Below are 24095 nucleotides of genomic sequence, written 5' to 3'. Positions count from 1 at the left end.
TTCTTTGTTTGTGTGTGTATGTGTCCCTCCATTGCTCTTTGTGTATATCCCCTCATTGTGTGTGCGCATCCCCCCTCGCTGTGTGTGCGTGTCCCTCCCTCGCTGTGTGTGTGCGTGCCCCCTCTCAATTTCAGTCCACATGCCCTCCCCCTCGACATGTGTGAGCTTGTCCCTCCTTCGCGGTGTGTGCGTGTCCCTCCTTGCAGTGTATGTGCGTGTACCTCCCTCGCTGTGTGTCTGCGTGTATTCCCCTCACTGTAAGAGTGTGTGTTTGTCCCTTGCTCTGTGTTTGTGTGTATGTGTGCGTGTCCCTCCTTCGCTTTACGTGTGTGTGTCCCCGTCCCCCGCTGTGTGTATGTGCGCGTCCCTCCCTCGCTGTGTGTGTGTGTGTTCCTGTCCCTCGCAGTGTGTCTGTCTGTATTCCCCTCACTGTGTCTGTTTGCGTGTCCCTCCCTCGCTTTGTGTGTGTGTGCCCCCTCTCAATTTGTGTGCACATGCCTTCCCCCTCGCTGTGTGTGTGCGTGTCCCTCCCTCGCTGTGTGTGTGCGTGTCCCTCCCTCGCTGTGTGTGTGCGTGTCGCTCCCTTACTGCGTGTCTCAGCGTGTCCCTCCCTCGCTGTGTGTGCATGTCCTTCCCTCTCTGTCTGTGTATCTGTGTGTGTTTCCCTTCACTGCGTGTCTGTGCGTGTCCCTCCCTCGCTGTGTGAGTGTGTGTGTGTATCTCCCTCGCTGTGTGCGTGTCCCTCCCACGCTGTGTATGTGCATGTCCCCTCCCTCACTGCGTGTCTCAGCGTGTCCCTCCCTCGCTGTGTGTGCATGTCCTTCCCTCACTGTCTGTGAGTGTGTGTGTGTGTGTCCCTTCGCTGCATGTCTGTGTGTGTCCCTCACTTGCTGTGTGTGTGCGTGTCTCTTTCCTGCTGTGTGTGTGCATGTCCCTCCCTCGCAGTGTGTGTGTGTGTGTGTGTGTGTGTGTGTGTGTGTGTGTGTGTGTGTGTGTATGTGCATGTCCCTCCCTCGCTCTGTGTGTGCGCGTGTCCCTCCCTCGCTCTGTGTGTGCGCGTGTCCCTCCCTCGCTCTGTGTGTGCGCGTGTCCCTCCCTCGCTGTGTGTGTGCGCATGTCCCTTCCTCGCTGTGTATGTGTGTCCCTCCCTCGCTGTGTATGTGCGTCCCTCCCTCGCTGTGTATGTGTGTCCCTCTCTCGCTGTGTGTGTGTCCCTCCCTCGTTGTGTGTGTGTGTCCCTCCCTCGCTTCGTGTGTGTGTGTGTGTCCCTCCCTCGATTTGCGTATGTGTCCCTCCCTCACTGTGTGTCTGCGTGTATTCCCTCACTGTGTGTGTGTGTGTGTGTGTGTGTGTGTGTGTGTGTCCAAAATTTGCACCTTCAGTGAATTGGCCATCATAAATTGATTGTGGTATTCAGGAATGTGTGGTTTAAATAAGTTCACCACGAGAAATTCAGGGTTTAATGTATAGGTAGAGGGGTGGGTCTGGGTAGGATGCTCTTCAGAGTTTTGGAATGGACTGGTTGGGCCGAATGGCCTGGTTGCACACGATGGCGATTCTATTCAGGTTATCGTCCAGCACTGTCAACCATCCCCGTCTCTTACACCTTGCCTTATCCCCAGTATTCTCCTCAACACAGTAATCTCCTCCAGACTCTAAAACACTCCTTGCCTATGTAACCTTCTCCAGTCCTTACAAAGATCGATATGTCTGTCACCTCTTCCTGCTTTTAGAACCCTCCCTATAACTATTACCATTTGGTACAGCACTCCCAATCATTGTTCCCTCTTGAAACTCCCATAAACATTTGTGTCTCTGAAAACTAATCTGGACTGTCTCAACTTCCCTTTGACAGTTACATGCTGAGACCTGCTCTATATCAGTGAAGAAATTAAGTCTTGGCAACAACTCGCTGTTATAATCTCCCTCCAGCCTTACAGCACTGAGGATCAGTAGAAGCTCTTTTCAACCCGACAGCCATCCCCGTGTCTGTAATCTCCTCCACTCCCCATAATACATTCTCTCTGAGCTCCTCTGTAGTCCACTAAACACTCCCTAACACTGTCTGTATCAGTATAACCTTCTCCAAAACACACAACCTTCTCTATCTGTGTAAATCCCTACACCGGACCCTATCCCTCTCAGCTCCGTCTAACAATACAACTCTCCATGTCTGTGTATTCACCTTCAGCCCCTACTCTCCTCCCGATCTGTGTAACCTTCTCCATGCATTTTTGCTTCAGTCTCTTCAACTGTCCCTGTCAGTGTAACCTCTTCCAGACGAGAAAACTCTCCTCTTTTTGACTTACTCAGACCACACAACCCTCACTATCTATAACCTACTCCTGTCTGAGAAACCTACTTCTGCAGTTGCTCCAACTCTCCATAAGCTCCTGCAGCTCTTACATCCCTCCCTATCTACCAAATCTCTTCCAGTCCCTAAACACCAACAGTCTGTGGAGACCCGACCACCATCCCTATCAGTGTAATCCTCTCAGGTCTCTGCAGTAATCCTGATCTGTCGAACTCACTCCATGCCTGTACCTCTCCCAATCCGGTCCCTACAAAATGCACTATCTATTTAACACCCTCCTGTCACTATCACCCCCATGTCAATGTAAGCTCCTCCTGTGTCTCCACCATCTACCCATCTCCATAACCTTGTCCAGCTCTTACACCACTATCTGTTTAAACGTCACCCTCCTCTACAACTTCCTCCTGTTTGTGCTATGCTCCCTTATCTGTGAAACTGTTTCTGACCAAAATTGCTATCCCAGTCTCTGAAAAGAAATCCAGATTCCACAGCCTCCATAACCCCCAGAACCTAATCCTTCCTATGTCTATAAACATCGTTAGTCACGATACCCTGCATATCTCAGTTTGTTCTTCCAGTCGATACAAATATCTTTATCTCTGTAATCTGCTCAGCTCCCTAAAACAGTCCCTGTCTGTGATTCAGCCCTGGCCTACAAACATTCTTATCCCTGTAAACTTCTCTATTCCTCCCAACATTCCCAACTCCATGAACCCCTGTCAGCCCTACAGCTCTCCACATTTCTGTAACCTCCTGTGGGTCTATGGTCCTCCCTCCCTGTGAAATCACCTCCAGTCCCCACACCCCTCCCAATCTGGGTCCTCTGCTCCAGATCAGGCCATTGCTGTCTCTGTAAACACCTCCACTCCTGACAACTCTTCCCATTTGTGTAACCTCGTTCAGACCCCATACTCTCCAGCTTCCTGAATCCTCTTCCTGCATTGCAACCAAAACCATGTTTGTGTAACAATCTCAAGTGCTTAAACCTCCCCAATTCCGTAACCTTTTGCAGTCCTAACAAAACACCTAAACTATGAAACCGCTCATTTCCATACAATCCTCCCTCCCTCCCTCCCTCCTCAAATGCCTTCATCACCATGAAACCTCACAATTACTGAAGCCTCCTTTTGGCACTGCAAACCTCCTAATATCTGCAAAATCCTCGTGTCCTGATATCCCTCCCTATCTCTGTAACTCCCTCCACCCTCCAGTGTCATTCTGGGGAGCATGGGAGAGGAGAGAACGTTTGTAGAGTTTGGACCATATTACGGAGGTAGAATTCTGGGAATTACAGATTTAGTTTTATGTCTGTGGTGTGCAGATTATTGGCGAGGACTCTAAAGACAGGATATACGACTACTTGGAAAACCATAGTTAAATTAGCCACAGTCAGTATGGGTTTGTGAGCGGTCAGGTCATGCCTCACAAACCTTATTGAATTCTTTGAGGATATGGCAGAATATGTTGATGGCTCATTCAGAAAAGAAGGAAAATTGGGATACAGGGAAATCTGTCTGTCTGGATACAGGATTGGATGGCCCAGAGAAGACAGAGGGTGGCAGCAGATGGACAGTATTGAGCCTGGAGCTCAGTGACCAGTGGGGTTCTGTAACAATCAGCTCTGGGACTCTGCTCTCTGTGAGTTTTGTGAATGACTTGGATGTGGATGTTGGAGAGTGGATTAGTAAGTTTGCCAATAACGTGAAGGTTGGTGGAGTGGTGGGGAATGTGGAGAGCTGTTGTAGAATGCAATGGGACATTGACAGGACGCAGAGCTGGGCTGGAAGTGGCAGATGGAGTCCAATCTGGAAAAGTGTGAAGTGATTCATTCTGGAAGGTCGAATTTGAATACAGAATACAGGGTGAAAGGTAGATTACTTGCCAGAGATCATGGGGTCAGTGTCAATAGATCCCTCAAAATCGTCACGCACGTTGGTAGGGTTGTTAAAAAGGCACTTGTTGTGTTGGCTCCACTTAGAAGGGGATTGACGGTAAGAGCCGTGAGGTTTTACTGCATCTTTATAGCGTCCTGGTGAGACCACACTTGGAATATTGTGTTCAGTTCTGGTCCCCTGTTTACAGGAAGGATGCGCACGATTTAGCGAGCGTACACAGGAGATTTACCAAGATGCTGCCTGTAATGGAGGGCAGTTCTTACAAAAAAAGGTGAGCGAGCGAAGGATTTTTTCATTGGAGTGAAGAAGGGGGCGGGGCGACTTTGTGGATGTGAACAAGATGATAAGAGGCACAGAGTGAGTGAATAGTCAGAGACTTTTCCTCCTTTGGCATAAATGGCTATTACAAGGGGGCGTAACTTTAAGGTGAATGGAGGATGGATAAGAGGAGAGAGAATTGTAGGTGGTTGGATGGACTGCCAATGGTGGTAGTAAAATTAGGCACATCTGGGACATTTAATAGAATCTTGGACAGACACATGGATAATAGTAAAATGAAGGGTATGTAGTTTATTTTGATCTTACAGTTGGATAAAAGGTTGGCATGAAATCATGGCCGAAGGGTCTTGGGCTGAACTGTTCTGTGTTCTGTGTTCTGTCTGGTAAACTGGGTAATAAGCTCAGATCAGTGTCAAAGGATATGGCTTTCAGGAGGAGCTCGTGAACTGGATACAAAATTTGCTTGATGGTAGGAGACAGAGGGTGGTGGGAGGCATGTTGTTTTTTTCTGGCTGGAGACATGTGACCAGCGGTGGAGTGGGTCCACTGTTGTTTGTCATTTGGATAAATGGTTTGGATGGGAATATTGGTTTCCTGGTAAGTAATTGTTTTGTGTGACACTGAAATTGGTGGTAAAGTGGATAGTGGAGAATGTTATCTGTGATACAACAGGATGAACAGTACTGCTGGGATAGTGGGCTGAAGAATAGCAGATGGAGTTTAATTAGATAAAGGTGAGGTGTTCCATTTTGGTGGAACAAACCAGGGTGGGACTTGTACAGTTATTGTTCGGGCCCTGGATCGTGTTTTCAGTCAGAGATCCAGTGACCCAGGTACACATTTCTTTGAATGTGGTGTCACAGGTAGACAGGCTGGTGAAGAAGGCATTTGGGATGGTTACCTTCATTCGGGAGAGCATTAAGTGTAAGAGTTGGGATGTCATGTTGTGGCTGTAAAAGACATTGGTGGGGCCACCATTAAAACATTGTTGATCAGTCGGAAGAACTCATCTAGTTCACTAACATCCTTTAGGGAAGGACATCAAATATTCTAACCTGGTCTGGCCAACATGTGACTCCAGACCCACAGCAATATGGCTGACTCTGAGCTGCCCTCTAGGTAATTAGCAGAGGGGCCAAATAACGTTGTTCCAGGCAGTGACACCCACATCCCATGAATGAATAAATAAAAATACCTATGTCCCTCCGTACCTCTGCAAACCCCTCCAGCTGCAGAAATCCGTCCTGGCTTTGTAACACCCTGACCACTCTCTGTAACACTCTCACCACCTCCAGCACATTCATCTCTCCCTGTTTCTATCGTGTCATTAAACCTTGACAATGATTCCCCTTCCCACTGCCCTCCTCCTGCTAGCAGACCCATTGCAATTACTCCTAAAACACTCTCTCACTTCAGGCTTTTAAGTACTTTTTGGTGATCTTCTCAGCCTCATAATCTAGTATGATTCGTTTTGTCCTGAGTAAAGGATCAGTGGGAATTTCTTGCTGAGGTTTTTACTGTTTCAATTGAATGTCCTTTTGTTGAGTATTTTGCATTGTCCCTTCAAATATTTTCCACTGTTCATTTACAGGCACATATTTCAGTCTGTTTCCCGCGTTTACCTTGGTCAGTTCTCCTGTCAAACTCATGTAATTGTCTATTTTTATTTCTAGTTGCAGATTTCCTTTCTGTGAATCACTTTAAAACTTTATTTATTTTAACTGCACTTTACCACATTTCCCGAAGGATCTCTGCAGGTGACATTACTCATTCACTAAGTTTCATTACATGGTCGCTCTGCGATAGTTACGTCCCTTAACAGTTGCACAATGTGTTTTTCAAAGAAACACTGAAAAAAACTTAACCAAACTCATCTTCCAATACCAATGGTGACTGTGTGATTGTCCCAGATTATACAAATATTGAAGTTTCCCAAAGTTATCACAATGTGTTTGTTAAAAAAATTCCAATGAGTTCGTGTGTAATGCAGTGATGAACAATGGAATGCTGTTCAGTGGCTAAAACTGTTCTGCTGCTTGTGTCCTTGGCAAGTAGTAGCCAGAATGTACATTCAGACTGACTCTACTTCATGATCTGAGGCCAAATGCTTTCTCTGTAATGCCTTTGTTATCCATTATTGTTATCGTTGCCCATTTTGCCTGAGTTTGCACAAGATTACAAACCACTGAATATTTTTGTTCACCCTGTATCCATGTCTCCCTGGTGTCTAAATCTCTCTTATCTCTGTGTCACAAATCCTTCGACCATATTGCAGCAACGTTGTCCGTTTAAAAAAAAACATAATATATTCTCTTCCACAATTTTCCGTCACAAATCTATTTGCTGATGTACAATTTTAGATGAGATTACTTACAGTGTGGAAACAGGCCCTTCGGCCCAACAACTCCACACCGACCCGCCGAAGTGCAACCCACCCATACCCTTACATTTACCCCTTACCTAACACTACGGACAATTTAGCATGGCCAATTCACCCGACCTGCACATCTTTGGACTGTGGGAGGAAACCGGAGCACCCGGAGGAAACCCACGCAGACAAGGGGAGAACGTGCAAACTCCACACAGTCAGTCGCCTGAGGCGCGAATTGAACCCAGGTCTCTGGCGCTGTGAGGCAGCAGTGAGAACCTCTGAGCCACCGTGCCGCCCCGATAAGTCAACACTGACCCTGCGAAGAACAGCCCACCCAGAACCATTCCCCTACACCTAACACTGTGGGCAATTTTCCATGGCTAATTCACCTAACCTGCAACTTTTTGGACTGTGGGAGGAAACCGGAGCACCCGGAGGAAACCCACACAGACACGGGGAGAATGTGCAAACTCCACACAGACAGTTGCCTGAGGCGGGAATTGAGCCCGGGTCTCTGGTGCTGTGACGCAGCAGTGCTAACCATTGTGCTATCGTGCCGCCCTCAACGTAAAAATTTTAGTTAAACTCTGTCTCCTCCTGTTCCTTTCTGCTTGTCTTCAGTCACATTCCCATGCTGCTCCCATACTTCACCTTTCTTTTGTGGTTTTGGAAAGATCCTTTCACTTGAATCCTGTCCCTGCATCCTCTCTGTCAGTTTAATGCCCTGTCCATAAACCTACCAACATGATTAGCCAGGACACTGCTCCTAGTACAGTTCCAGGGGGACCATCCTAATAGATTTTTTTTAAATCAGGTATGGGATGTGTGAGTCTCTGTCTGACCAGCCTTTATTGCCCAGTCCCAGAAGCCCTTGAACTGAGTAGCTTGCTCGGCCATTTCAGAGGGTAATTGAGGGGCAAACCCTTTGCTGTGGGGATGTCGTGCAGACCACGTGAGGATGGGCAGATGTCCTTCTCTAAAGGACAAGTGTTTGGATTTGTTGTACATCAGTAATGGTTTCATACTTATTTGTGGATTAATAATTATTATTTTTAAAATTATTGATTTCAAATGTCTCCTTTTCAGATGGCGGGATTCAATCCTGCCTCCCCTGAACATTAGCTGAGGTTTTAGATACATTCTCTCGCAATAATACCACGAGGCCATTACTTCACCTGCTCACTGGGTGCTCATCCCTGAGCACTGATACCAGGGCATCATGAAGCTAAACCCATTCTTCCCACACAATTGTGTGATCCTGACATCTTCCAGCAATCTGGGACTATTACTTAATATCGCTCCATTTTCCAGATCTCTGTGGGACTCTGTGCCATTCTCCATGTGTAACCTTCACTGCATCTGTTTAATTTCCCATTCTGTCTATTTCTCTGTCTCCTGTAGGTACTGAGGAAAGTCCTGACTCAATAGCCTTCCCAGCTGCTGGGTGGGTCGTCCATCACCTCATTGAATGCAGTTGGTCTGCCAGAGAGAGACAAAGGGAAAGGAGATCTGGAGCCTTCAATAAATCCTGTAGTGAGGTAAGGTCACCCACAGTGCACAGAGCAAAGAACAATGAGAGGGCTCCAAACATCTGTTAACACAACATGACATAGATACAGTGCTGGAGCACAGTGCACACACACACCCCAGGCTCAATCACCATCCCAATGTAAGTTCTGTTATATTAAAACTCACTACTCTGCAACAGTGTATCTATGGCATGTCTTGTGGTCCAGTGTCTTCGATAATTTTTAATCCTGTAACAGATCCTATCGCTGTAACCTCCTCCTTTCCCGATAGTCCCTCCACATATTTGAATTGTGCTGCATTCCAGACTACAATCCCCATCGCTGTAACTTGCTTCATTGTCTACAACATGCCTTATCTCGGTAGTCTCCTCATGGACTGCAGATGCTGGAAACCAGAGTCTAGATTAGAGTGGTGCTGGAAAAGCACGGCAGGTCAGGCAGCATCCGAGGAGCAGGAAAATCGATGTTTCAGGCAAAAGCCCTTCATCAGGAACAGAGGCCGGGAGCCTGCAGAGTGGGGAGATAAATAAGAGAGGGGTGGGGATGGGGAGAAAGTAGCATAGAGTACAGTAGGTGAATGGGGTGGGAAAGAAGGTGATAGGTCAGAGTGGAGGATGGGGGAAGGTAGCAAAGAGTACAATGGGTGAATGGGGGTGGGGATGGGGGTGATAGGTCAGAGAGGAGGGTGGAATGGATAGGTGGGAAGGGAGATAGGCCTTTAGGACAGGTCATGGGGGCGGGGCTGAGCTGGAAGGCTGGAGGTGGGGTGAGATGGGGGAAGGGGAAATGAGGAAACTGGTGAAGTCCACATTGATGCCCTGGGGTTGAAGTGTTCCGAGATGGAAGGTGAGGCGTTCTTCCTCCAGGCGTTGGGTGGTGTGGAAGTGGCGGTGGAGGAAGCCCAGGACCTGCATGTCCTTGGCAGAGTGGGAGGGGGCGTTGAAATGTTGGGTCACAGGGCGGTGGGGTTGATTGGTGCGGGTGGCCCAGAGATGTTCCCTAAAGTGCTCTGCAAGGAGGTGTCCAGTCTCCCCAATGTAGAGGAGACCGCATTGGGAGCAACGGATACAATAAATGATATTGGTGGATGTGCAGGTAAAACATTGGATGTGGAAGGCTCCTTTCGGGCCTTGGATGGTGGTGAGGGGAGAGGTGTGGGCGCAGGTTTTGCAATTCCTGCATGGCAGGGGAAGGTGCCAGGAAGGGAGGGTGGGTTTTTGGGGGGCATGGAACTGACCAGGTAGTCACAGAGGGAATGGTCTTTGCGGAAAGTGGAGAGGGGTGGGGAGGGAAATATATCCCTGGTGGTGGGGTCTGTTTGGAGGTGGTGGAAATGTCGGCAGATGATTTGGTTTCTGAGAAGGTTGGTCGGGTGGAAGGTGTGCACCGGGGTGTTCTGTCCTTGTTACGGTTGGAGGGGTGGGGTCTGAGGGCGGAGGTGCAGGATGTTGACGAGATGCATTGGAGGGCATCTTTTACCACGTGGGAAGGGAAATTCCAATCTATAAAGAAGGAGGCTATCTGATGTGTTCTGTGGTGGAACTGGCCGACCTCGGAGCAGGTACGGTGGATATGGAGGTATTGGGAATAGGGGTTGGGAATTTTGCAGGCGGTAGGGTGGGAACATGTGTAATCTAGGTAGCTGTGGGAGTCGGTAGGTTTGTAAAAAATGTCGGTGTCAAGTCGGTTGTCATTAATGGGGATTGAGAGGTCCAGGAAGGGGAGGGAGTTGTCTGAGATGGTCCAGGTAAATTTAAGGTCAGGGTGGAATGTGTTGGTGAAGTTGCTGAATTGCTCAAACTCCTCGAGGGAGCACGAGGTGGTGCCAATGCAGTCATCAATGTTGCGGAGGAAGACGTGGGGAGTAGTGCCAGTGTAACTACGGAAGATGGACTGTTCTACGTAGCCAACAAAGAGACAGGCATAGCTCGGGCCCATACGGGTGCCCATGGCTACCCCTTTGGTCTGGAGGAAGTGGGAGGATTTGAAGGAAAAATTGTTAAGGGTGTGGACAAGTTCAGCCAAACGAATGAGAGTATTATTGGAAGGGTGTTGTTGTTGATGTCGGGAGATGAAGAAACGGAGGGCTCGGAGGACCTGGTCATGGTGGATGGAGGTGAAGAGGGATTGGATATCCATGGTGAAGATGAGGCGTTGGGGGCCTGGGAAACGGAAGTCTTGGAGGAGTGGAGGGTGTGAGTGGTGTCTCAAACGAATGTGGGTAATTCCTGGACTGGGGGATAGGACAATGTCGAGGTAGGTAGACAAGGTAGACATGCGTTTGATGGAATAGGAGCATGCTGAGAGAATGGGTCGGCCAGGGTGGTCAGGCTTGTGGATCTTGGGAAGGAGGTAGAACCGGGCAGTGTGGGATCCCGGACAATGAGGTTGGAAGCTGTGGGTAGGAGATCTCCTGAGGTGATGAGGTTCTGTCTGCTCTGGGAGATGACGGTTTGGTGATGGGAGATGGGTCATGGTAGAGGGGGTGGTAGGAGGAGGTGTCTTTGAGTTGGCATCATGGCTTCAGCTGTGTAGATGTCAGTGCACCAGACTACCACTGCACCCCCTTTATCTGCTGGTTTGATGGTGAGGTCGGTATTGGAGCAGAGGAAGTGGAAGGCTGCACGTTGTGAGGGTGAGAGGATGGAGTGGGGGAGGGGGTAGATAGGTTTAGGCGGTTAATGTCTCGGTGGAAGTTGGAAATGAAGAAATCGAAGACAGGTAATAGGCCAGCGCGGGGTGTCCAGGTGGATGGAGTGTATTGGAGGCCGGCAAAGGGGTCCTCAGAGAAAATAGGCGGGAGTCTTCATTGTAACAGTAAGCTCTGAGGCGGAGGGGGTGGAAGAAGTGTTCGATGTCACGGCGTGTATTATATTCATTGATGTGTGGGTGGAGGGGGATAAAGGTGAGGCCTTTGCTGAGGACTGATCATTCATCCTCAGTGAGGGGTAGGTTAGGGGGTTGGTGAAAACTCGGCAGGACTGGGAGCTGGGACCAAGCGGAGGTGTGGAGCTGGGGGAGGCGACGGAGCCTGTAACTGGAGTGGGTGTGGTGTTAGGGAGAATGGGGATGGAGTCATGAGCAGGGGTGGTGTTCCCCTCAGGGTTCTGGGGGCAGGGATGGTGACGGTGGGACTTGGGGGTGGTGTCAGCAAAATGCAGGTGAGTGGCGTTGGTGGGGCGGAAGTGGTGACAAACACGGAAGTGGGGGTGCGTGGAAGTCACTGAGTGTGTGACATCAGCGATGATGTGAGGGGCGGAAGTGATGTCACTTGTGGTGAATGAGGAATTGTGAGGGGTGGAAATGGCATTTACTTTATTTTAACCAATAATTTCCTGTCACAAATCTGTTTGACAATGTCATATTTTAATTAAACTCAGTCCCTTACTGTTTCTTTCTTTTGGTCTTCATTCACATCTCCATGGTGTTCCAATATTTCAATCTTACTCTTTGGACTTGGGAATTTCCATTCCCCTCAGACCTGTCCCCCTCCTCATCTGTGTCCATTTATAGCACACTGCATAATCCTGATACCTGGGGAGCCTATCCCAATAAAATAGCTCAGTCTTCCCTGAGTACTGGTAGCAGTGCTCACTGGTCAGAACCACTTCTGATGATACCATTGTGTGATCCTGAAGTCTTCCAGCACTCTGGTGATATCACTCAGTCTCTCTCCATGTGCTATCCCTCACTGTGTGGGTCTAATTGCTGCCTCTGTCAGTGTCTCTCACTCTTGCAGCTACTCCAGATCCTGAGCCAACAGCATTCTCCACTCCAGAGGGAAGCAACTGCACAGGCCAGGGACGGAGACTGGGAATTTCCAGTTCTCTGTGGGACTCAGTGCCATTCTCCACGTGGAACCTTCATTGCATTAATCTAATTTGCCATTCTGTCCACTTCTCACTCTTCTGTAGGTATTCCTGATGTCCCTGACTCAGCAGAATTCCCAATTCATGAATCGTCCAACACCACATTGAAGACAGTTGGTCAGCCAGAGACAGATGGAGAGGGAGATCTGAACCCTTCAGTAAATCCTGCAGCCGCTAAGATCACTCACAGTAAACAACACAGGGAGGAGTTAGTGGGCTTTAATTCAGACCCTGAGGGCATGATGTAGGAACAATGCTGGGCAAGGAACATGAGAAAATTCTCAGGCTTCATTATCACCATCTTGTCTGTAAATTCATCTGTTCCACAGAACCCTCCCTATGTCTGTCAGTTTCTCCATTGTCTGTTTCATTGATACCACTTCCCCTATCTCTATCAGCCCCTACAATCCTGCTTATCCCTGTAAGCTCCTCATATCAGTAAAACTCTCCAAGTTTCTGCCTTTGCCTTTAATCCCGGGTTCTGTCACATCTCTCCTTTACTGGAAAAAAACAACTCTTCAGTTCCTTAAGCCATCCTGGTCAGTGTAGTCCTTTCCAGACCTGAAAAACCTCCCTGTCTTTGTGACTTTTTTGAACTCCTATTACCTTCATGATCTCTGTAACCTTCCCATCACGACAACAAAAAAGCTCTTTTCCTTAGTAACCTCCTCCAGCTGTGAGACTCCTCCTTGTCTCTGGGCACAAAGCAGAGTGACCCTGCTTCTCTCATAAATTAGTTTCTGCCTTTATAATGATGACTATGAACTCCTCCTGTCTCTAAAACTCAGTCTCTGTAAACACTGCTGGTACTGATTGATGTAATTTCCTTCGGTAACAACAAATCTTTATACCTTAAATCTCCTCCAGACGCGACCACACAGTTTATTTCTATAACCTCAATGAGTGATAGAGTCCTAGAGATATACAGCACGGACACAGACCCTTCGGTCCAACCCGTCCATGCCGACCAGATATCCCAACCCAATCTAGTCCCACCTCCCAGCACTCGACCCATATCCCTCCAAACCATTCCCATTTATATACCCATCCAAATGCCTCTTAAATGTTGCAATTGTCCCAACCTCCACCACATCCTCTGGCAGCTCGTTCCATACACGTTCCACACTCTGCGTGAAAAGATTGCCCCTTAGGTCTCTTTGATATCTTTCCCCTCTCACCCTAAACCTATGCCCTCGAGTTCTGGACTCCCTGACCCAAGGGAAAAGACTTTGTCTGTTTATCCTATCCTATCCATGCCCCTCATAATTTTGTAAACCTCTATAAGGTCACCCCTCAGCCTCCGAAGCTCCAGGGAAAACCACCCCAGCCTGTTCAGCCTCTCCCTGTAGCTCAAATCCTCTAATCCTGGCATCATCCTTGTAAATCTTTTCTGAACTGTTTCAAGTTTCACAACAATTCTTCCGATAGGAAGGAGACCGGAATTGCACAAAATATTCCAACAGTGGCCAGACCATTGTGCTGTACAGCCGCAACATGACCTCCCATCTCCTGTACTTAATACTCTGACCAATAAAGGAAAGCATACCAAATGCCGCCTTCACTCTTTTATCTATCTGCGATTCCACTTTCAAGGAGCTATGAACTTGCACTCCAAGGTCTCTTTGGTCAGCAACACCCCCTAGGACTTTACCATTACGTGTATATGTCCTGCTAAGATTTGCTTTCCCAAAATGCCGCACATCGCATTTATCTGAATTAAACTCCATCTGCCAGTTAGCCCATTGTCCCATCTGGTCCAGATCCTGTTGTAACCCTCTTCGCTGTCCACTACACCTCCAATTTTGGTGTCATCTATAAACTTACTAACTATACCTCTTATGCTCGCATCCAAATCATTTATGTAAATGACAAAAAGTAGAGGGCCCAGCACTGATCCTTGTGACACTCCACTGGTCACAGGCCTTCAGTCTGAAAAACAGCCCTCCACCACCACTATCTGTCTTTTACCTTTGAGCCAGTTCTGTATCCAAATGGTTAATTCTCCCTGTATTCCATGAGTTCTAACCTTGTTAATCAGCCTCCCATGGGGGACCTTGTCGAATGCCTCACTGAAGTCCATATCGATCACATCTATCACTCTGCCCTCATCAATCTTCTCTGTTACGTCGTCAAAAAACTCAATCAAGTTTATGAGACATGATTTCCCACGCACAAAGCCATGTCAATTATTCCTAATCAGTCCTTGCCTTTCCAAATACATGTGCATTTTGTCCCTCAGGATTCCCTCCATCAACTTGCCCACCACTGAGTTTTGGCTCACCGGTCTATACTTCCCTGGCTTGTCTTTACCACCCTTCTTAAACAGTTGCACCACTTTTGCCAACCTCCAGTCTTCTGGCATCTCACCTGTGATTATTGATGATACAAATATCTCAGCACGAGGCCCAGCAATCACTTCTCTAGCTTCCCACAGAGTTCTCGGGTACACCTGATCAGTTCCTGGGGGTTTATTCTCCTTTTACTGTTTCAAGACATCCAGCACTTCCTCCTCTGTTTCTCTGGACATTTTGCAAGATGTCACCATCGATTTCCCTACAGTCTATATCTTCCATATGAATTTCTACAGTAAATACTGATGCAAAATATTCATTTCGTATCTCCCCCATTTTCTGCGGCTCCACACAAAGGCCGCCTTTCTGATCTTTGTGGGGCCCTATTCTCTCCTTCGTTACCCTTTTTTCCTTTAATATATTTGTAAAAACCCTTTGCATTCTTCTTCATTCTCTTTGTCAGACCTATCTCATGTCCGCGTTTTGCCCTCCTGATTTCGCTCTTAAGTATACTCCTACTTCCTTTATACTCTTCTAAGGATGCACTCGGTCTACCCTGTCTATTCTTGACATATGCTTCCTGCTTTTTCTGAACCAAACACTCAATTTCTTTAGTCATCCAGAATTCCCAATAATTACCAGCCTTCCCTTTCACCCTGACAGGAATATACGTTCTCTGGATTCTCATAACCTCATTTCTGAAGGCTTCCCATTTTCCAGCCGTCCCTTTAGCTGCGAACATCTGCCTCCAATCAGCTTTCAAAAGTTCTTGCCTTATACCGTCAAAATTGGCCTTTCTCCCATTTAGAACATCAACTTTTAGATCTGGTCTATTCTTTTCCATCACTATTTTAAAACAAATAGAACATCAACTTTTAGATCTGGTCTATTCTTTTCCATCACTATTTTAAAACAAATAGAATTATGGTCGCTGGCCTCAAAGAGCTCCCCCACTGACAGCTCACTCACCTGCCCTGCCTTATTTCCTCAGAGTAGGTCAAGTTTTGCACCTTCTCTAGTAGGTATATCCACATACTGAATCAGAAAATTGTCTTGTACACACTTAACAAATTCCTCTCCATCTAAACCTTTAACACAATGGCAGTCCCAGTCAATGTTTGGAAAGTTAAAATCCCCTACCTTACCTACCCTATTATTCTCACAGATAGCTGAGATCTCCTTACAACTTTGTTTGGCAATTTCATTTTGACTATTGGGGGGTCTGTAATACAATCCTAATAAGCTGATCATCCCTTTCTTATTTCTCAGTTCCACCCAGATAACTTCCCTGGATGTATTTCTGGGAATATCCTTCCTCAGCACAGCTGTAATGCTATCCCTTATCAAAAATGCCACTCCCCTTCTCTCTTGCCTCCCTTTCTATCCTTCCTGTAGGATTTGTATCCTGGAATATTAAGCTGCCAGTCTTGCCCATCCCTGAGCCATGTATCTGTAATTGCTATGAGATCCCAGTCCCATGTTCCTAACCATGCCCTGAGTTCATCTGCCTTCCCCGTTAGGCCCCTTGCATTGAAATAAATGCAGTTTAATTTATTAGTCCTCCCTTGTCCCTGCCTGTCCTGACTGTTTGACTCCCTTCTGTTCTCAGCTGGACCCGTCTCGGATCGAGCTCCCAAAATCCTCCCTGTGATTGTTATCACGTCTCATCGCCGCATTCCTCCAAATCTCTGTAAAGTCCTCCCATTCCTAAAACCCGCCCTGTATCTGTCACCTGTCCCAGCTTCCACATCCCTCCCTATCTCCCTATCTCCGTAAGACACCATCCCCCCACCCACCCCCGTCCCAGTTACTACATCCCGCTGTATCACGAAATGCCAGTAGTCACTATAATATCAGATTAAGGCGTGAAAGCAGGAATACTGTACTGGGTTAAATGATCAGTCGTGATCACATTGAATGGTGGGACCGGCTCTGTGGTCAAATGGCCGATACCTGCTCTTCTTTCCTGTGCTTCTCTATAAACATACGATCCATATAACCTCCTTCAGTCCCCACATCCCTCCCTCTCTCCATAAACTCCTTCAGTCCCCATGACTCTTCCTATCCATGTAACCTGAATCATTCCCCAGAAACCTCCCTAACTCCATAACCTCCAAAAGGTCCCACGACCCTCCCTATCTCCATAAACTCATCCTGACCCAATGACCCTCCCGTTCAGAGTAACCTCCTTCAATCCCCATGATCCTCCTGATCTGTGCAACCTCCTTCAGACCCAACAGCCCTGCAGATCTCTTTGGCCTCTTTCAGGCCCCACATCACTCCCTATCTCCATAATGTCCTTCAGTCACCACTGCACTCTCTGTGTCCATAATCTCATACAGTCCGCACATCGCTCCCTATCTCCATAATTTCCTTCAGTCCCCACGACCCTCCTTATTCCCAAAACCTCTATTACCTGTTGAACCTGTAAGCTACATTTTTCAGATTGATAAACACGAACTCCCATAACCCTTTCTGCTGCCAGTCTGAAACCAAGCAGTGTTAGCCTGACAGTAGGTCGGTAGCTGAAATATGTTTGAAAGGATATGTCAATGAACAATAACTGGACCCTTAGAAACGCTTTTAATAAAAAGAGAATATGTTTTTGAGCATGTTGGATTTTATTTTTATTGGTAAGAATATAAATGGCAGAATAGATACGGGTGTAGGAGTGGTTGTACCGAGGAAACGGTTTATTTGAATTTTCAGAAACCTTTACACAAGTTTCAATAAGGGCTAAAGAGTAACTTGTTAGAGAATAGGGCACCTTAACTGTCAGGACGTGGGTGAGATATTAGACGAAATAGTGTTGTCAGAATTTACTGTGGAGAAAGACATGGAAACTCGGGAAGTTGGGGACATAAATAGTGATGTCTTGGAAAGAATCCTCACCAGAGAAGAGAAAGTGCTGCAATATTAAAATAAATAAAGGTAGATCAATCCTCAATCACTTGTTAGTTTGATCCTAGAATATTGTGGGAATCTGGGGAAGATATTGCAGTGTCCCTAACAGAGATATTTATATTATCAACATACACAATGAGTTACTGCAAGACTGGAGGGTGTTCCATCACTTTAAGGCTTCAGGGAGCAGCCAGGAAATCACAGCCCAGTGATCCACTGGTATGTTGTCGGAGGAGATTCTGAGAGAAATGAGCTACATATATTTGGAAAGGCAAGGGCTGATTAGAGATAGTCAGCATGGCTTTGTGAGTGGGAAACCGTGTTTCACAAACCGGATTGACTCTTCGAGGAGTTGACCAAGAGATCGATGAAGGCAGAGCAGTCAACGTTGTCTACATGAACTTCAGCAAAGCATTTGACAAGGTTCCAGGGATGTAGAACATCTAATCAAGAGGAAGAAGGAAGCTAGCTTAAGTTTGAGGAACCAAGGATCAGAAGCTCTAGAGAGTTACATGGGGCAGCATGGTGGCTCAGTGGTTAGCACTGCTGCCTCACAGCACTAGGGACGCGATTTCAATTCCAGCCGCAGGCGACTGTCTGTGTGGAGTTAGCACATTCTCTCCATGTCTGTGTGGGTTACCGACAGGTGCTCCGGTTTCCACCCACAGCCCAAAGATCTGCAGGTTAGGTGAATCAGCCATGCGTTGTTCAAGAAAGGGAATAGAGATAATCCTGGGAATCACAGACCTGTCAGTCTTCTGTCTGTGATGTGCAGATTATTGGAGACTCTGAGATCCAGGATTTATGATTCCTTGGAAAACCATAGTTTGATTATTGAATGTCATTATGGCTTTGTAAGGGACAGGTCATACCACACAAATCTTATTGAATCCTTTGAGAATGTGACAAAACACATTTATGGCTCATTGAGAAAGCACAGAGCATGGGATACAGGGAAACCTGCCTGCCTGGATACAGAATTCCTGGCCCATAGAAGACAGAGGGTGATGACAGATGGAAATCATTCAGCCTGGAGCTCAGTGACCAGTGGTTTTCTGCAGAGAGAGGTCAAAACATCTCTGCTCTTTGTGATTTTATGTATGACTTGGATGTGTGAGTGGGTAAGTAAGGTTGCCAATGACACGAAGGTTGGTGGAGTGGTGAATAGTGTGGATGTCTGCTGGAGGTTGCAATGGGGCATTGACAGGATGTAGAGCTGGGCTGAGAAGTGGCAGATTAAGTCAAATCTGGAAAAGTGTGAAGTGCTGCATTTTGGAAGGTGAGACTTGAATGCAGAATACAGGGGTAAAGGCAGAATACTGAATAGTGTGGAGGAACAGATGGATCTTGGATTTCATGAGCAGAGATCCCTCAAATTTGCCACCAACCTGATAGTGTTGTTAAGAAAGAATATGTTGTATTGGCTTTCATTAGCTGGGGGATTGAGTTTTAAAGCAATGAGGTTATGCTGCAGCTCTATACAGTCCTGTTTAGATCTCAATTAGAATATTGTGTTCAGTTTTGTTCCCTTCATTACAGGAAGGATGTGGAAGCTTTAGAGATTGTAAAGAGAAGATTTACCAGGATACTGCCTGGACTGGAGGGCATGTCTAATAAAGAAAGGTTGAGGGAGCTAAGTCTTTTCTCATTGGAGTGAAGAAGAGTGTGGTGTGATTTGTTAGAGGTGAACAAAATGGTGTGAGGCAACGATAGATTGAACAGTGAGAGACCGCTTTATCCCATGGTACAAGGGGTCATAATTGTAGGGTGATAGGAGGATAGGTAAGGGGGGATTTCAGAATTAGTACTTTACACAGAGAGTGGTGAGTGGGTGGAACAGGACATTTTACCAGACTCTTGGATAGGTACATGGATGATAGCAAAATGAAGGGAATGTCAGTGAGTTTGATCTCACAGTCGGATAAAAGATGGGCATGGCATCATGGCCGAAGGGTCTTGTGCTGTACTGTTCTGTGTTCTACGTTCTGTCTGGTAATCTGGGTAATAAACTCAGATCAATGTAAAAGGATATGGCATTCAGGAGGAGCTAGTCAACTGGATACAAAATTGGGCTTGATGGTAGGAGACAGAGGGTGATGGGAGACATGTTGCCTTCCTGACTAGAGACATGTGACCAGCGGTGAAGTGGGTCCACTGTTGTTTGTCATTTGGATAAATGGTTTGGATGGGAATATTGGTTTTGTGGGAAGTTTTTTGAGTGATACTGAAATTGTTGGTAAAGTGGACAGTGCAAAACGTTACGTATGATACAACAGGGCGAATAGTACGCTGGAGTAGTGGGCTGAAGAATAGTAGATGGAGTTTAATTAGATAAATGTGAGGTGTTCCATTTTGGTGAAACAATCCAGGGTGGGTTTGTACAGTTAATGTTCGGGCCCTGGGTAGTGTTGTCAGTCAGAGACCCAGGGATGCAGGTAGATTGTTCTTTGTAAGTGGTGTCACATGTAGACAGGCTGGTGAAGCAGACATTTGGGGTGGTTACCTCCATTCGGGAGAGCACAAAGCGTAGGAGAAGGATGTCATGTTGTGGCTGGAAAAGACATTGGTGGGGCCACCATAAAACATTGTTGATCAGTGGGAAGAATTCATCTGGTTCACCCACCTCCTTTAGGGAAGGACATCAAATATTCTAACCTGGTCTGGCCGACATGTGACTTCAGACCCACAGCAATGTGGCTGACTCTGAGCTACCCTCTGGGTAATTAGCAGTGGGGTCAAAGACCGTTGTTCCAGGCAGTGACACCCACATCCCGTGAATGAATATATAAAAATACCGATGTCCCTCCGTACCTCTGCAAACCCCTCCAGCTGCAGCAATCCGTCCTGGCTTTGTAACACCCTGACCACTCTCTGTGACACTCTCACCACCTCCAGCACCTTCACCTCTCCCTGTTCCTATTGTGTCAATGAACCCTGACCGTGGCTCCCCTTCCTACAGCCCTCCTCCTGCGAGCAGACCCATTCCAATCCATTAACATTTACTCCTAAAACACTCTCTCACTTCAGGATTTTAAGTACTCTTTGGTGATCCTCTTCGCCTCATAATCTAGTATGATCCCTTTCGTCCTGAGTGAGGGATCAGTGGGAATTTCTTGCTGAGGTTTTTACTGTTTCAGTGGAATGTCCTTTTGTTGAGTATTTTGCATTGTTCCTTCAAATGGTTTCCACTGTTCATTTACAGACATATGTTTCAGTCTGTTTAGCTTGTTTATCTTGGTCAGTTCCCCTCTCACACACAAATAATTGGCTACTTTTATTTCGACTTGTAGCTTGTCCCTTCTGTGTTTCACTTTAAAACTTTGTTTATTTAAACTGCACTTTATCACAATTTCCCGAAGGACCGCTCCAGGTGACATTACTCATTCACTAAGTTTCATTACACGGTCGCTCTGCGATAGTTATGTCCATTAACAGTTGCACAATGTGTTTTTCAAAGAAACACTGAAAAAAAATTCTCCGAACTCCTCTTCCAATATCAATGCTGTCCGTGTGATTGTCCCAGATTATAGAAATATTTACGTTTTCCAAAATTATCACAATGCCTTTGTTAAAAAATTCCAATGAGTTCCTGTTGAATGCAGTGATGAGCAATGAAATGCTGTTCGGTGGCCAAAACTATTACTCACCTTGTGTTTTTGGCAAGTAGTAACCAGAATTTACATTCAGACTGACTCTACCTCATGATCTGCGGCCAAATGATTTCTCTGTAATGCCTTTGGTATCCATTATTGTTAGCGTTACCCATTTTGCCTGAGTTTGCACAAGATTACGAACCACTGAATATTTTGTTCACCCTGTATTCATGTCTCCCTGTATTCATGTCTAAATACCTTTTATCTCTGTCTCACAAATCCATCGACCTTATTGCAGCAACGTTGTCCATTCAAAAAAAAACATAATATACTGCCTTCCACAATTTTCTGTTACAAATCTATTCGCTGATGTACAATTTTAGTTAAACTCTGTCCCATCCTGTTCCTTTCTGCTTGTCTTCAGCCACATTCCCATGCTGTTCCATTGCTTCACCTTTTCCCTTTGGATTTGGAAAGCTCCTTTCACCTGCATCCTCTCTGTCAGTTTAATGCCCTGTCCATAAACCTACCGACATGATTAGCCAGGACACTGGTCCCAGCACAGTTCCAGGGGGATCATCCTAATAGATATTTTGAAAAATCAGGAATGGGATGTGTGTGTCTCTGGCTGACCAGCCTTCCTTGCCCAGTCCTAGAAGCCGTTGAACTGAGTAACTTGCTCGGCCATTTCAGAGGGTAATTGAGAGGCAAACCCTTTGCTGTGGGGATGTCGTGCAGACCACGTGAGGATGGGCAGATGTCCATCTCTAAAGGACAAGTGTTTGGATTTATTGTACATCAGTAATGGTTTCATACTTATTTGTTGATTGTTACTTATTATTTTTCAAATTATTGATTTCAAATGTCCCCTTTTCAGATGGTGGGATTCAATCCTGCCTCCACTGAACATTAGCTGAGGTTTTGGATACATTCTGTCGCTATAATACCACTAGGCCATTACTTCACCTACTCACTGGGTGCTCATCCCTGAGCACTAATACCAGGGCATCATGAAGCTAAACCCATTCTTCTGACACAATTGTGTGATCCTGACATCTTCCAGCAATGTGGGACTATTACTTAATATCGCTCCATTTTCCAGATCTCTGTGGAACTCAGTGCCATTCTCCATGTGTAACCCTCACTGCATCTGTTTAACTTCACATTCTGTCTATTTCTCTGTCTCCTGTAGGTACTCAGGAAAGGCCTGACTCAATAGCCTTTCCAGCTGCTGGGTGGATCGTCCATCACCTCATTGAATGCAGTTGGTCTGCCAGAGAGAGACAAAGGGAAAGGAGATCTGGAGCCTTCAATAAATCCTGTCGTGAATTAAGGTCACCCACAGTGCACAGAGCAAAGAACAATGAGAGGGATCCAAGCATCTGTTAACACAACATGACATAGTACAATGCTGGAGGGGAGCACAGTGCACACACACACCCCAGGCTCAATCACCACACCAATGTAAGTTATGTTATATTAAAACTCACTACTCTACAACAGTGTATCTATGGCATGTCTTGTGGTCCAGTGTCTTCAATAATTTTTAATTCCTATAACAGATCCTATCGCTGTAACCTCCTCCTTTCGATAGTCCCTCCACATATTTGAATTGTGCTGCATTCCAGACTACCTTCCTTATCCCTGTAACTTGGTTCAGTGTTAACAACATGCCTTATCTCGGTTGCCTTCTTCTCCAATAATGTAAACACAAGGACTGCAGATGCTGGAAACCAGATTCTAGATTAGAGTGGTGCTGGAAAAGCATGGCAGGTCAGGCAGCATCCGAGGAGCAGGAAAATCGACGTTTCGGGCAAAAGCCCTTCATCAGGAATAGAGGCCGGGAGCCTGCAGAGTTGGGAGGTAAATGAGAGGGGGGTGGGGATAGGGAGAAAGTAGCATAGAGTATAATAGGTGAATGGGGTGGGGAAGAAGGTGATAGGTCAGAGTGGAGGATGGGCGAAGGGAGCAAAGAGTTCACTGGGTGAATGGGGGTGGGAATGGGGGTGATAGGTCAGGGAGGAGGGTGGAGTGGATAGGTGGGAAGGGTGTTAGGCTGTTAGGACAAGTCATGGGGGGCTGAGCTGGAAGGCTGGAGGTGGCGTGTGAGGTATGGGAAGGGGAAATGAGGAAACTGGTGAAGTCCACATTGTTGCCCTGGGGTTGAAGTGTTCCGAGGCGGAAGGTGAGACGTTCTTCTTCCAGGTGTCAGGTGGTGACGAAGCAGCGGTGGAGGAAGCCCAGGACCTGCATGTCCTCGGCAGAGTGGGAGGGGGCGTTGAAATGTTGGGCCACAGGGCAGTGGGGTTGATTGGTGCGGGTGTACCAGAGATGTTCCCTAAAGTGCTCTGCTCGGACGTGTCCAGTTTCACCAATGTAGAGGAGAGCGCATAGGGAGCAACGGATACAATAAATGATATTGGTGGATGTGCAGGTAAAACTTTGGATGTGGAAGGCTCCTTTGTGGCCTTGGATGGTGGTGAGGGGAGAGGTGTGGGCGAAGGTTTTGCAATTTCTGCAGTGGCAGGGGAAGGTGCCAGGAAGGGAGGGTGGGATTTTGGGAGGCGTGGACCTGACCAGGTAGTCACTCAGGGAACGGTCTTTGCGGAAGGCAGAAAGGGGTGGGGAGGGAAATCTATCCCTGGTGGTAGGGTCTGTTTGGAGGTGGCGGAAATGTCGGCGGATGATTTGGTTTATGCGAAGGTTGGTAGGGTGGAATGTGAGCACCAGGGGCGTTCTGTCCTTGTTACGGTTGGAGGGGTGGGGTCTGAGTGCGGAGGTGTGGAATGTGGACGAGATGCGTTGGAGGGCATCTTTAACCACGTGGGAAGGGAAATTGCGATCTCTAAAGAAGGAGTCCATCTGGTGTGTTCTGTGGTGGAACTGGCCCTCCTGGGAACAAGTATGGCGGAGGCGGAGGAATTGGGAATACGGGTTGGCAAATTTGCAGGCGGTAGTCTGGGAAGAGGTGTAATCTAGGTAGCTTTGGGAGTCGGTAGGTTCATAAAAAATGTCGGTGTCAAGTCGGTTGTCATTAATGGGGATGGAGA

General features: G+C 46.9%; 1 long non-coding RNA gene across 1 annotated transcript in view; it reads left to right on the top strand.

Moving 5' to 3' along the window:
• The window catches only part of LOC140454082 (uncharacterized), a 70704-nt gene that overhangs the window by 14292 nt on the left and 32317 nt on the right, over positions 1 to 24095 (top strand). Inside the window, exons 3-4 of the long non-coding RNA XR_011952632.1 lie at positions 8261 to 8397; positions 22238 to 22509. This is a non-coding gene — a long non-coding RNA (uncharacterized lncRNA). The remainder of the gene's footprint in view (positions 1 to 8260; positions 8398 to 22237; positions 22510 to 24095) is intronic.

This window comes from Chiloscyllium punctatum, chromosome 28 (assembly GCF_047496795.1).
Source record: "Chiloscyllium punctatum isolate Juve2018m chromosome 28, sChiPun1.3, whole genome shotgun sequence".
Classification (NCBI taxonomy): domain Eukaryota; kingdom Metazoa; phylum Chordata; class Chondrichthyes; order Orectolobiformes; family Hemiscylliidae; genus Chiloscyllium; species Chiloscyllium punctatum.
This window is presented reverse-complemented; position numbering and strand designations above follow the sequence as displayed.